This window comes from Opisthocomus hoazin, chromosome 4 (assembly GCF_030867145.1).
Source record: "Opisthocomus hoazin isolate bOpiHoa1 chromosome 4, bOpiHoa1.hap1, whole genome shotgun sequence".
In the NCBI taxonomy this organism is placed as follows: Eukaryota; Metazoa; Chordata; class Aves; order Opisthocomiformes; family Opisthocomidae; genus Opisthocomus; species Opisthocomus hoazin.
Genome location: NC_134417.1, coordinates 66,911,839 through 66,927,128, shown reverse-complemented (window position 1 = coordinate 66,927,128; position 15,290 = coordinate 66,911,839). Strand labels below are relative to the sequence as shown.

The following is a 15,290-nucleotide window of genomic DNA, read 5'->3' as shown; positions in this document are numbered from 1 at the left end:
CTTTTCCTGTCTAAGTGACATTTGGGAATTAGTTTCTGGTTATGACTGTGAGAATACTATTGTTTAAATAGTTGAGAAATTAAGTTTGTTTCACCTGAAATGTATAAATACATATATAATATATATAAAATATACAAATGCAGTGACTTAAATGATGATCTTGTAAAACAGCTTTGCATTTCGTTATTTCTGAGAATCAGTACTGTTCATATTTAAGTCATTCTTTAGCTGGTTTCAAAAGTCTACATTACAGAATTTAGCTGTGCAAGTTTTTTTACAGCTATGTGCAATATTCCCACATGCCAGAGTAAGTAAAAACAAAGTAACAGACTAGAGGAATATGTGATTAAAATATAAATCCAATTCTCAGGGTGCTGTATGCAGATATTTAATTAAGAGATAATCTGGATAACTAAAGAACAAAAATAGCATCTGTTATAAATTGCATAAAATGTGTATTAACTTGTGCTTCTTAAATGTTTGAGAGAGAAGAGTTAAAAAAAAGAAAAGTAGAGAAGACAAGGAAATGTTCTTGTGTCAGACTCTAGGTGAGGAAATCACATGGTTCTGTGTAATAAAGAGTAACTTTTCCCCCTCATTTATTGACTAAGAGAATGAACAGTGGCATAGCCTTGTTTAATTGCTCTTTGCGTTAAAAATACAGAAAATAATTCTGAATTAGAAATTGCTAATAGTTTCAGGAGTATGTTATTTGTCATGGTCCCTTTGCGTGTTTGGGTCAGGTAGCAAGACAGAGCAAAAAGGAGTTTGTCAAGATCTTTGTGCCGCTCCTGTTTGTATATCACCGTTCTTGCCTTCCCTGAGCATCAGTCGCCTATTAGCTTTTCTTTGCATTTCATATATTGGCAATTGGGAAGTTCATGAGCCAGCGAAGCCTGGTAATACTTCAGGGGCAACATTCCCTAAAAAGAGGTACAGCTATGACTTGTCTGGGATCCGTTGGGGTAGTTTTGATGACTTAGCAGGTGATAAACTTTTGGAAGAGCCTCAGCATTTTCCAGTACAGTCAATACTTGTGATTCCTGCATGGGAACTATTTTTTTCTGCTAGGGTGGTAGGCATTTTCAGCCACTGGATATTGGCCTGATACTGAGTGTGTTGAAATGAGTTGGGGATGTCTCTGTGACTTGTTTGGAAAGCAGCTCTTAGTGCTTTTAAACTTACGTGATGTTAGTGGGTTTTCAGGGGTTTGAGCTTGTTTCAGTGTGCTTGCATTAGTACAACAGTACAAGAGTAGTTTGGATGGGGAAAAAAGTGATAGTCTGAATCTCTCCTTACACTCTCATTACTATATTTGGACTAGTTTCTGTATTCTACTCGGCTATTGAGAGCCACATGGGCTGTAAATAGCAGTGATTCAGCGATGTTCAGTCGAATACCTGGTTCTCATTTAGATTTTGTATGTGCAAAAAAGACGTAGGCCTGGGATTGTCATGGTGGAAAATCTGCATGGGCTGAACAGGATTTTTTTACACCAGTTGCTTGGTAGTATCCCATCTCAGTGATCTATTTTTAATTCTCCATTCATTTTGTTTCCTGAAAGGGTCTGCCTAGGTTGGCTAATGAGGTCTCATTCATTTTGTTTCAGTGTTTTTTATACTTTCTACACGGTAAGCAAAAGGAATGGAGAAGCAGCAAAAGGCAACAAATGGAGATTTCAGATCTATGAATTCTCGCCTATTTTATCCATTTCCACTAACCTGTGTTTGTCCATCTCCATACCGATCCGGGCTCTGATGAGACCCTCTGGAGATCACTCTGGCCCCCTCCAGCTAAACCTGGAGTTCTTTGATAACTGCTAGTTTGTCAGCTTTCTCTCAGCAGGGGTATATTGATTCAAGATACCTATAAATATTTTAACTTAAATATGCACCACCAACAATTTGCTTTTAATTTAAATTTGGATTTTGGCTGTTTCTGCTAATAAATTATTTTCCTTGTGCTTCTACTGGTGTCTCCTTCCTGGACACCTCACCTACAGCTTGCATGTTCAGGCTGCCTACATTTCTTTAGAAGGATTTCACTTTGCACAGACTTTTTTCTGTTCAGGAGGGCCCATAGTTCAAAATGGAGTATTAGATGATTTGTGTGTGTGTGTTAGTATATAGTTTAAGGAGTAGTTCAGTTTACGCTGGGACATAGTAGATGAGTATCTTCAAACCAAGTATCTCAGTGTGCCTTGGTGACTTCCAAAATCCGTTGTCTCTATAGCCTTTTTTCCTTCAGCTGTCTTTCTGTTGAAAGAACATTTTAGACAGTCATAGTTCCCATCAAAACTTCTGTAGCAGGGATGTCTAACACTTTTAATTTTGTTTTTATCAAAGATGAACATATATCAAAAATAGTCATGTATATAGAATGACTATATTACATTTTTTCTAAGGCTTTCTGATATCATTTTACCTGTTTAAGTACTTACAGTCATGAACATGCAGGGGAAAGGAGATTGCCAAACTCTTGAGGGCAATCAGATTTGAAATAATGCTTTTTTTTTTCTGAAAATAATTTGTCAAGAAAGGAGTCTTTTAAAACATTGATGTTTAAAATGCTAAAGATACACCTTGAGTTTACAGAGTCAAAGATGTAATTCCTTTTTCAGCTAGAGCCAGCAGTGTGCTCAGGTGGCCAAGAAGGCCAACGGCATCCTGGCTTGTGTCAGGAATAGTGTGGCCAGCAGGAGCAGGGAGGTGATCGTGTCCCTGTACTCGGCACTGGTGAGGCTGCACCTGGAGTACTGTGTTCAGGTTTGGACCCCTCACTACAAGAAAGACATTGAGGTGCTGGAGTGTGTCCAGGGAAGAGCAACAAGGCTGGTGAAGAGTCTGGAGAACAAGTCTTATGAGGAGCGGCTGAAGGAACTGGGGCTGCTTAGTCTGGAGAAGAGGAGGCTGAGGGGAGACCTTAGCGCTCTCTACAACTGCCTGAAAGGAGGTTGTAGTGAGGCAGGTGTTGATCTTTTCTCCCAGGTAACCAGTGATAGGACGAGAGCCAATGGCCTCAAGTTGTGTCAGGGGAGGTTTAGATTGGGTAGTAGGAAAAATTTCTTTCCTGAAAGAGTGGTCAGGCATTGGAACAGGATTCCCAGGGGAGTGATGGAGTCACCATCCCTGGAGGTGTGCAAAAGACATGTAGATGTGGCACTTCGGGACACGGTTTAGCAGGTATGGTGGTGGTGGGTTGACAGTTGGACTTGATGATCTTAGAGTTCTGTTCCAACCTTAATGATTCTTTGATTCCATGATTCTGTGACTGTGTTTGGCCAGCTGTCACGTCACAGGCTTGAAAAAGTCACGTTCTTGTGAAGTAAAGGTGGTATATTTTTCCTCTTAGGAAAATTCACCATCACATGTCATCTGATTTCATTTAAATTCACAGTAGAACTAGCAAGCAGGTATGACAGAGAACAATCAAATTGTCTTGTTATGCATGTCCACCAGCCTGCCTGCCTGGGTAACTTTCTCTGCAGGCTCGGGGTTATTGAGCCCATGCGTTCCTTGTGAGACAATGGTGTGCTTCTCTCTGAAAGGGGTAGATATTTGGCATTAACAGCTGATACAGAACAACATCTGAAGTGTAGTGGCAGGGTTAGATTCTGAGTCCATTCCTTCACCACAGTGCTGGAAGGAGGAAAGGTTGAGCCTCAGCAGTAGGACTGGTTGGTCTTCTGCCCCGGCACAGCTTGGGGGTGAGCTTGGTTAGCAGGAGACAGTGCACTAACAGGTAAGATAGCAGTTGTGTCACTTACTGATGCTTAAAAGCAAACAAAACAAACTGCCTAGTCTACCCACACAAGTAATTTTTTAACAGAGTTAAGTAGTCTTAATTAGGTACCAAAGCATCCTGTTGGTCTGTAAGTACATGTGTGTGGGTGAAGCTGGAAGAGGATCCGTCTGCTCTGTAGCTGTCCAGTGCCTGCCACCAGGCAGTATCACTCTTGCACCAGAAACCGTCTCCTCCCCTTGGACAGCAGCAGCTGATACTCAGACATTAGGTGAGGCACCAAAAATAACCTCCCCCTTTTTTTGCATGATAGAAATCACAAATAGTTAAATACTTAAATCTGCCCTAAATAACAGGAGCTTATGTGTTTTCTTGCTGAAATTCTACTTTCATCCGCTCCACAGCTTTCAAACTCATAGAATCACAGAATGGTTTGGGTTGGAAGGGGCCTTTAGAGGTCATCTAGCCCAGCTCCCCTGCCATGGGCAGGGACATCTTTCACTAGATCAGGTTGCTTAAAGCCCCATCCAACCTGACCTTGACTTCCAGTGATGGGGCATCCACAACTTCTCTGGTCAACCAGTGTCCCACCACCCTCACTGTAAAAAATTTCTTCCTTATGTCCAGTCTAAATCTACCCTCTTTCAGTTTAAAACTGTTGCCCCTTGTCCTTTCATTACAGGCCCCGGTGAAAAGTCTCTCTCCATCTTTCTTACAAGCCTGCTTTATATATTGAAAGGCTGCAGTAAGGTCTCCCTGGAGCCTTTTCTTCTCCAGGCTGAACAACCCCAAGACCTTATAGCATCAAGAAAATATGCCAATGATGCTTACTGTTTGTTAGGTTGACTGGTGTTATAATTTGGCTCATCTCTTACTGGGTGAAGGAGCAGGGTGAGGAAGCAGTAATAAAAAGAAGTATGATGGGACCGTATTTCTTTGAATAGAAGAAAGTTCGTGAATATATGTTCATGTGTATATGTTTTTCCTAGAGTCTAGCCCTAGTCTAAATGGGAAATAATGATATAACTGGAATGTATCTCACACTGTCTGCTTACAGATAATATAATGAGAACATACACACTAATAACATGTATTATTATTGCTATTATAATAGTTAGTAGGCCATAGTAATATAATATGATAATATATACAAAAATCAACCTCTTTATTAATAAAAATTTAAATGGAGTTACACATTGTCAACTCAAAGACTTACTCTGGTGTGAATTTATACCCGTGTCATTTTACTGCAGAAGTTTTGTAGAACTGGTGAGCATCTACTTCTTGAGTTTACTGGCTGCATCAGGATTCAAGGGTAAAAATACCATGTGTGGTCTGTTCTCAACTTCCTGTTTTCACTCATTTCCCAAATTTGGCTTAAAATATGTCTATTGAAATGTGAGTGTTGGACACTTAAAGTAACTTCCAATGTTCCAATGTTGACTGTAAGTTTAATACTTTTGTATTAGGCTGCATGCTTTCTGACAGCCATTATACCACCATATGAAGATGCTTCTACATAAATCAGTTAAATCCTGCAAAGAGTTTGAAGAAAAAATGTGATACGGTCAATTTGCTGGTTTTTTAATATTTTGAAGATACTTATGCAATAAGGAGACAATACAGACATTTTAATAAATTGCTGAATGTCTCATGACAGAAAGAATTGCTTTTCTGATGTAGAAAGTGCTGTCTTAATTTACAGAAGAAAGTGTGTTTTGGGAAAACAAATCTTTTTAATAAGGTCTTTTAATGGATGGGTAAATTTGTTATTAAAATAATAAGTATGTTAATGTAGAATTATTATAAAAATTATATTTGGACAGTTATAAATGCTTCTTTTGCCATAATACTCTACTGGCATGTATTCTTATATAATACTGGACAGGTATTCTTATACATCAGCTATTAGAGGATACCTACAAAAATGTTTTCAGTTGGGTTCATTTGATTTTCTAGCGGAAAAAAAATTAATATCAGTTTTGATCTCATCCATGACATGAACGCATAATGAAATACAGTAAATTTCTGATGTGTTCAGTTTGGTTCAATACAGAGGACCAGAAGGGAAATGATACATTTTTCATCTGCATTTCTTTCATCCTGTGGGAAAATAAACTAATATATGTATTTTTTAAGTTGGAAATTGGTGCTGATCACTTCATTACAGATGCCTGTGGTTATGATATAACGTGCAGCTGCTTTAGCACTGAAACTGTTCTTGATAGGTTTAGCAGCCAGAACGGTGGTTGAGCAGGACGAACCCTTATACCTACCTGCCTTTTGAGATCTAGCTCCCCAGGTAGTCTCATTCACTCCCCTGTTCTAAGCACAAACAAAATTTGTTTCAGATGTGGTAAGTGTAATGGATTACTTATATTGCACTGCGTGCCAAATGTTGTGTTTGAAATACTTTTATTTCACAATGTAAAACTCCGACAATCGTAAAACGTGATAATATTTCAGATTAACAGAGCTCCTTGGATAATAGCATTAACCTTTTGACACTTATCTGAATAAATATAATGGATTTGTTTGCCTTCTGTTTAAAGTTGCCCAGAAGCATAATTTTGATTTTATTTTTGACATGTTGGGGAGGTGAAGTGTTCCTTCCCGCTGTGCCTGCGGTTGGCACCGGGGGTGGTCTCCTGCCTGCAGGAGAGGCGGGCAGCCGGCGGCTGGGCCGAGCTTTCTGGGAAGCCTTGCTTTCCTCTCCCTGCCACAGCCTGCCAGCCCCTTCCTTCAGCAAGGGAGACGGTGGGTCCTCAGGCAAGCAGAAGAGTGTCCTTGGGCTTTGTATGTACTTGAGCTGTGCCTTAGTTAAACCAGGGCTGTTCTGTAGCCAATGAGTACCTTTTCATGGGTAAGATAGCATGTAGCACCTTGACTAGATTTTAAGTAATAGGGAATGTCATTAATAAAATATTTTAAAATTAATATTTATATAATACTTTTCTGAAACTGCTTTTATTTGAGCTATACAATTTAGACCCAAAGTACAAAATATGATTGATAAGTTTGCAGCTTTATATGAATATATTTCTGTATCTTTTAGTCATTTTGCTCTTAGATAATACTGAACACTTCCATCTGCCAGACTTAAGTTAGATGGACTTATATTCTATCTTTCTCCTATTTCATTTCTCTTAGAAGTACTTCTAAGTCTCAGAAAAAAAGACCCCACTGCTGTCCTTTTGAAGTTGTGATTTTGGCTTTCGGATTGTACGCTTCATGCAGCAAATTGAGCTGCTCCATCCCCTCTGGCCAAAACAGCCCTCTGCAGCTGCGATCTGTACTTTTCTCTGGTACTGAGCTGTCGTGCAAGGTGTACCCTGTACTGTCTGCCTTCAGTCTTGCTGTTAGCTGGTAATCCAGGTGCTTATTTGATAGACGTACTGGATCTCTCCTCACTGTCAATTGTGGTGTGGCCAGGCAGAGTTTGGGTGGCTTCCTGAGCAATTCACAAAAGCACATCACGGAACAGCTAGGACACCTTGTCCCACCTGAATACCCAAATTGCAGTCAAAAAAGATGTTAAAAATGCAAAGTCATGCTGTAGGGTTTTCAGCACTTAGCAGACCATTGCAAGAAAACATTTTCCTCTGGAGCAGATCAAATTTTCTTTTTGCGATAAACACAATTTAAGACCTTACTGAAGACAGACAGATGGGACTGAGTCCATGGACAATGCCAGTATTTCTCTCACTTTATTAATCAATACCTGCAAGCTGCCAGATTTGAGGCTTCTTTCTCTTTCACCTTAACTTGGTGTGTATTTTATTTTACTTTGTTATTAATAATAGATTAGAAAGTAGTGAAGACAACAGTTGACTAAAATTTTTGCTTGGTTTTTGTACCTGGTATCATACTGGGTTTTTCATAGCCATTTTTTGAGAAGCGCTTTTTCCAGTTTTCCACGTTGTTTGTAGCGCTTCTGGACCGTACACGGTGACTGTCCTGGGTGCATTACACTCACCACGGTGGTTTCACTTGAGAGGGCTTTATTGGTAGATGTGAGCTTGGTTTTGTATCGTGGGATTGTCAAGGTTACATGAGCCTCACGAGGGACTTCAGCCGTAGAGGAGGTGTGGTATTGCCATCACTCAGTTGCAGGGGGTCTGTTCAGCAGCCTGCAGTGGAGATTATACGCATTAATAACGTGCCATGGAGATGGTGGGCAGAGGATTTATTATGTTGTAGCTGGCAGTGGCAAGCTCTTACGGTAGTAGAAAGACAGCAGGTTGAGGTAGCTTCCATGAGGGAGGGTTAACCCAGATTCAATTATCTTGCATTGCACACGGAGGGATTTTCATCTAGGGGATTATCATGTAGCAGTAGTCTCTTGCTGATTAATACCTGGTTCCCTACATAAATCCATAGTTAATGGAGCATTTTTTGAAAGCAAAGTGACAGCCTTTAGATTGTTCTTACTACTCAGTGGAAGGATTTTTGTCCTGATCTGTTTTGGCGGAAATCAGTACAAGCCACGAGATAAAGTTTTGGTAGAACAAAGAAAAAGCTTGAGTATGAAGAACTTGTATCTAAATTGCATTTTGTGTATACGTGACATGAGGGAACCCATTTTGGGCATCTGGTTTTCAAGAACCTGTCTAGGAAAAAGCTCAGAAAAGTCTGCTGGGTTAATAAAATACAAATTCTTTCCTAAAAAGAGACATGATGGCTTTTGCATAAATCTGCCTCTTGTTAGCTAGAAGTCATAACATAAAGGCATAACAGTAACAGTTTGTATTTTTATTCTGCCTTCTTTGTTGAGTTACATCTTCACATTTGCCAGAAATAAAATTAAGTTTAGGACATGGAAGACAGTGTGTATTCGCCATTTGAAAGCTTGAATTTAAGGCAGATTATGACAGTTGCCCTTTTGGCAAGACAGGCAGGCGTTAGAGCAAAAGGTGGGTAAAGTAAGATTGCTTTAATGCTGCTTTTATGAGGCCTGCCTGATCAGATAAAATAATTTTTAAAACTTGCGGTGAAGCAATGTCTCATACCTTTCAGGATAATTAGACAAAAACATGCAGGATACATTCAAGTTGCTTTTAATTCAAAGTACTGCCAGACAGTATTTTGTCAACTGTCACTGTAAAGATTACCAGTTCTCTGCATCATTTTCAGTAACAACCACCTCCTGTTGATGTTCTGTGTGGTACCAAAACCATTTAGCCATTCAGGTTAAAATGTCATTTGAAAAGTTGAGTAAAATGATAACTGTGTTGCAGTTGCAATTTAAAACTTGACTGCCTTTTCCTCCTCCCAGTATTTTGTGCGCTGCTCTCCTTTTTCATGGTAACTGTGTGCCTTTTGCAATGGGGATGCTCATGTTTCTGGATAGTTCTTGAATTCTGTAGAGGCAAGATTTTCCTTTTTCTGCGAAAAAAAAATGGAGGGAATCCATTTTATATTTGCAGAGTCCTGCTGTCAGAACTGTACGTTATTTGGTCCAGACCTAGGAGGGGTACGTGCATAGCCGATGTGCGGCTCTTCTGCCCAGCTTTCTCACCCGAGGGCGGATGGACTCCTGTGCTTGAGCAGCAAGAACATGTTCATGCAGCTGCTTTAGATCTGTGGCTAATCCTGTTGGTCTTGAGCAATAAGTTTGGATAAATTTTTACCTTCTGGCATGCAGTTTTATTGGTTTTACTCTTGAATAAGCTGTGAAAACATTTCTTCCCTTAAAGACTAAAATAGTTGATAGCATCCTTTTGAACACTGTGGCTTCTATTCTTACTTTACTGCAAGGAATTGAAAACTAAAACTTGAGCTGACTTACAGACAGAATTATGTTTGTGGTTATTCTGTTTACTAGTACAATAGAAAAGGCTTTTAAAAATTGTCATTTCATGCTATTTTCCAAATATGTTATTTGCAAGCAAAATGTGCTCTTTGAAAAGTATTTTTAAAATCTCTCAGTGTTTAATCAATAACAGTAAAGTTAAAATTAACGTTTTCAAGATTAAAGTTTTACCAGCTTGACTGTTTTGATGTCCAGCCACATATTTATTTTCCCACACTACCTGTATCCAACTAATTCTGTCATCCAAGACAGTGATTTTATTCACTGTTGGTTTTTTTTGAGGGGTGAAAAGCACCAGGAGTTACATACGCTTTGTACTAACTGTCTGTCCTGCAGTTTCCCAGGGAATGTTAATATTATCACCTGCAGTTTTCTTGAGCTAGTACTAACTTTTGTTAGTTATACTGCAGAAGGACTTGGAAATATTTCTTCACATTGTTTTCTGTTTTTCCTTATGCTTGATCTACAGATAGTTGATGAAGAATAATAGTAATGCCCCCAAAAAAGAAGCCTTTCAGAATTGATGGGTATTATCGAAACCATAACTATAAAGCAGGATTTTAGAAGATGTGCTTCTAAAAAAACTTGGTCGTATACTTTTTTTTTTTTTACTTAGGGATTCTTAAAAATAGCTAAGGTTACGTGTGTAAATGCATTGTAGCAAAATTTTGCAAGATTAGTTTGCTGTCTTCCTCTGGTTGTTTGTTCGCAGCTCTTAATTTTGGCAAGAGTCACAACCTTGTCCATTTCTTTAGACAGTGAACACTAGCTGACTTAAAAATATTTAAATGTCAGGATTTTTTACAGATATTTGGGTATGTTCTCTTTATTCATTGTATTAAGCTGGGGTAACCATTACAATCACACTAAGATTATTGAAAGGCTTTACTGTATTGGATTTATGGCCTGTCATACACAGGTTATACCTGTTTTAATTTGTTATATGGAGTATATCCAGCTTCTGCTAAATGGTGTCTGTTTTGCTTTTAAAAGAAGTGTGCAGCTGTTTGTAACCAGAATGCCATGGCTGTGAGTGACAGCGATACCAGCTGTGCTTTGCACACTTCGGCTGGTGGAGTAACCCAGCAGCGTTCTTGTAGATGCCCCTGCTCTGTTCACTGCCTTCACACAGTGTACAGAGACCTTCTGCTGTAGCTTTTACAGTTCTCCGCCTCTGCACACGGCAAACAGCACCTTCTCCTCCTCCGACTGGGCAAACATGGACAGAAAGCTAAGCCTTGTATTTTAGTGTCTCTCACAAAGGTGGAATATTTCTCTTGAGCTTCAGTTATTTCTGTCTGAAGCAGGTCAAGAAGTTGCATCTGGAAGACAGAAAGCTCAGCGAACTCAAGTCAGCTATAAAGATTTGGGAGTTTATTGGCCGTACGTCTGCTTCCATGGCCACCTCCGCTGCTGGGGTGTGGTGGGGACAGCAGTGGGCTCCCATTTAACCACATGTGTGTCTTCATAGCTAGCAATGACGTGAATGGACGTGGTGCCCCACCTACCGCTCTGTAGCCATGCATGCTGGGGCTATTAAGGACATGCACAGGGAGATGCTTGGTCAACCCCAGAACAGTAAAGCAAGATATTCCTGCGGGGAAAAAAATACACCAAAACTCTTTGAGAAGAAAAAAAAACCCCACAAACCCCAAACTGCACATGCACAATTAAATCCTCCCCATTTCCCACAGCAGCCAGGCTGAAACCATTTTATTTCTAGGGGAGAGAGAGCAAAAAGGATGTGAACTCTATTATAGAGTTCACTCTATTATAGAGTTCACTCGTGTAGCTTCCGTAAGTTGTGTTTCTGCATGTTGAATGACAGGAGCATGACAGGAGTCGGGACTGTCCTCTTCTGTCAGGTGTCAGTGCAGAAAGTTCACGTTTACTCTTCAGCACAAGGAAATGTTATCGGTGGGGCCAACAAAGGTTTTCTGCTTTCCTTTTTTGAGGAACAGCAGTAACAGCCCTGCAAGCAGCGTCGCTGAGCCTTACCTCAGTGTCTTTGGCACCCCGTGCCACAGACGTTGGAAACCTAGTGAAAGAATGAGGGAGTCGTGCTGAAAGCTGGGGTGCCCACAGCCAGGGCTCCATGGAGCTCCAGAAACGCTTTCTAAGGACGGGCAGTACTGGGTGCTACGCTTTGCGTTGGGTTCTCCAGAATTTCAAATCCATCACAGATTGGTATGTGGGAAACATCTATAAAATCTGAATTTATGCAGTAAATTTGGGCACAAAGATTAGCATTGTGAAAATACTTTGTGTGAGCAAAACTCATTATATTTTCTGTGCTCATTTAGATTTTCCACAATATGAGGGGTGGAGTGAAAAACAGTCATAACATAGACTCCCATCTCTTCCTCTTGGGGTTGATGAAGTCAATTTTACTATTCATTTCAAGGGAGTAATATCAGACTTTGTGCCTGATGTAGCAAATGCTGAAGTTGAAAAATGTCCAAAAATAGTGTTGAGTTGTGTCACTTTAAATGTATTTATGTTGAATCCCCACTTTGTGGCATTACTGCTGTAGTCTCATCCCGAGCTAGCATTATTCATTAATGCCAGCTTATCCCCATGATCCTTCCTTCTCTTTGTCTATTCATTTGGATATACTGTGTGCGCATATTTGTAACCTTCTGTTTCTTGCTCCATTAATACCATATTTTAAATTACACTTAGAGCTGGTGTGTTTGAACCAGTTACACAGTCAGACCAAGGAGCCCGTATTCTTGGCTTGTGTTAGAGTCAGTGTTACCCCATGTAATATATTAGAAGGCATTAGGGAGACTGAATTCCTCTGGAAATACAAACTCTGATTTTTGAAGCATTGGTGTGATTAACTGTAGTGTAATACACTCAGTATGAATGCTTAGTGGATAAACATTCTTTTGCTTACTCTAGGCAGTTTTACATCTTACTAGGATGCAATTCATTGTGCTAAACAGTGCAAATGTGAAACTGTCATTAGAAAAAATGCAGTCAGCCAAAATGAATTCTGGCTGCAGGTGCAATTAAGGGATTGGTAAGTCTACAATATGAAGTAATTGACTAGTCATCTGGCACTGAGAATGCTGCATTGCACTTTCTGTTTGAAAGATGTTTACAAAATACAGCAAACCTTTTGCTGTATTACAGAAGCTTTTCCGTTAATCCTCTTAGCCTCTGCCTGTTTGTCCATTTTTATATACAAGCAATGGCATTAACAGGCTGAACGGCTGGGTTTTGGTGGGAGTGAGCACAACACTCCTACTGGATTAATGCAACACCCCATTAATTGGTCTCTTTTATATCACTGCATGGTGATGTTAATGTGAATATAGCAATAGGCTACCAAAGGCTTTAGATCCCTTAGAATCACGAGCATTTTAGTCAGTGTAGAAAATATCTGCTTGTACTAGGAGCTAAATAAATACCCTCTGTAACATGTGCCACCTGAAATTAGGGGATTCTGTTTACCCTGTACAGAAGGCCAGCTGGAGGGCTGTCTAATATCTAATGTCATACTTAAGCTATGCTTCAACTCATAAGCTGTGTACTTAAGTAATGAACAGTCTGTGCGCTGGCACTCTGCAAAGGAAGAGTTTAACACGTCTGAGTTTTTCTTAATAGAATAGTTCTTACTAGAATATAATAAAATTTCCCATAGTCATTGTAGACCATGGGACTATCTTTATTTAGGAATCCAATCTCAGTTAAAGAATTCATTAAGTAAGAATTTCTCATTAAGAAAAAAATCCAAGCATTTCTTCATTTAAGGTTTTAATATCAATTTGGTTGTTGTGAAAGGTGATGGTGGGACAGCTTTAGAGGTTCAGAAAGGCTCCCATTATGGCCTGGTGTGGAAGTGCATTTGCTTATTGTGCCTTGGTCTGAGGCAAGGCTGTAAAGTCTTCTGGTTTCTGGCACTGGAGATCCTTCTCCCTGGCTCACTCAGTCCTTGCTGCATCTGCAGCGGTATTGGTGAGATTGACAGTTAGTACCAAATGCAGTAGCAGGTAGGAATGGGACAAGGTGTATGAGAGAGTCATAAAAAACCTTCAGGGCAGTTGCAACTTTGCACCTCAAGAAAGCAGAATAGGATTTGTATTGATGATGTGATATTGAGAAAAATGGACACCAAGTCAGACTGTTTCCACCTCTTTTCTTCCGCTTCTGCTCTCTTCTCTGCCTTAAGTAAAGGGATGGATAGGAATGTGTACTGTTTATAATACATTTTTAGTGTATATGTATTTATATCTATATAAAAGCATTGTATTAATTTTTCTTCAGTTTATAAAATATGTCATAAGTTCACAATAAAACTAGAGTTGGATGAATTTTCTCTTATAATTTATTCCACATATCTTCTAAATGAATGCGTATGATAACTTTTTTTTTGCCCTTTTTTTTCCTTTGAGTTGTTTTCTTAACAGTTCTGACATCTGTAAGTGCATAAAAGGAACTGCTTGTGAAATTTTGGTTTTGTAGGTTTATTTTTAGTGAATAGGCAGGTTACACAATTTATCTCTGCTGAGATTTATTTTAGAAGTAAGAATGTTTTACGAAGAATCAATATTTTGTTTCAGGTGTTTGAGAACATTTGTGGCATTTTTACTCTGTGTTTGGACATCTTGACTTGTAGGCTGGGGGAGAGTGAAATTGCTGGGAGAAGCGACATGAAAGTTTTGATTCATGGTGACATTGCTACTGTATGGCAGTCTGTACTAATTGGTACCAGAAGCAGCATTTACTCTTGGCTAGCTCATGTGTCACACTCTTGAAGGCAGAAGAAAAATAGCACCCTCAGTTACGATGTAAATTGGCAGCAATGCAAGGATCTGGAAGAAATGCTGCAGCAGATTTGAGAATAAATATCTAGGGACAGAAACTGCAACTTTGCTTCCTCCTCTCCTGTCCGTTTGAACTTGTTTAGACAGCAGAGGTCCAGACTCGAGGCTGTACTGTATTACACTTAATCTGTCAAACTCGGCTCACTACAGACATCCTCGATTGCATGCTTATTTTCATGTTCAAAGGCACAGTGAGTTTTTGAACATTATAGTTTGTTACCGTGGCAATAGAGGGGCTTGCCAAAAGGGTGATAGAGTATATCTTCTGTCACACTGCAAATGAATTTTCATCTTAAATGCTCTTGTTGATATTTTTATATTTTTTATATTTTTTTGTATAGCGTGGCTATCGATGGCCTCCTCTTGCAGCTGCTTCTTCATTCTGCTGGATGGAGACACTGTCCAGGTGTAGGCAAATGTTTTTACTTTGCCCTGAAACAGGAGTCCAGTTATAGTCAGCCAAAGCCATGCAGGTTTAAAGGTCACTACTGCACTACTGCAGGCAGTAACGTGTTAAATTGCTGCACCTAGAGCTCTAATCTGTCCAGCATCTGTGAAGGAAGTCTGGCAGGAGGAGCCTTCTGAGGAACCCTGAGCTTTATGGGAGTCCGATACAGTGGAGCTTCTCTCTTGGCTCTTTTCCCTCCAGTTGCCTAGCTACTGTTGTGAAAATTCAAAGGGTTTTTTTTTCCTGATTTTTGTTCTCTATTTCTAAATTAGGGATTACTGATCAAAAATAGTCAGTAGAAGATTTAAACAATTGCAAAGCAAATTTTTGTCAGTAACTCCCAGTAATACAAAGTAGGGTTAAAAAAAGGCAAGGTCAGGGCAGAGGAATGAATTACATATGAAGTATACCTGTGAAGTACAGAAAACTGAAAAAGTCTCCTTGGGATTCATATATG

At 39.6% G+C, this 15,290-nt stretch overlaps 1 protein-coding gene across 5 annotated transcripts in view; it reads left to right on the top strand.

The window, feature by feature from the left end:
* The window catches only part of PPP1R9A (protein phosphatase 1 regulatory subunit 9A), a 158,058-nt gene that overhangs the window by 59,490 nt on the left and 83,278 nt on the right, over positions 1–15,290 (top strand). The window lies entirely within an intron of this gene.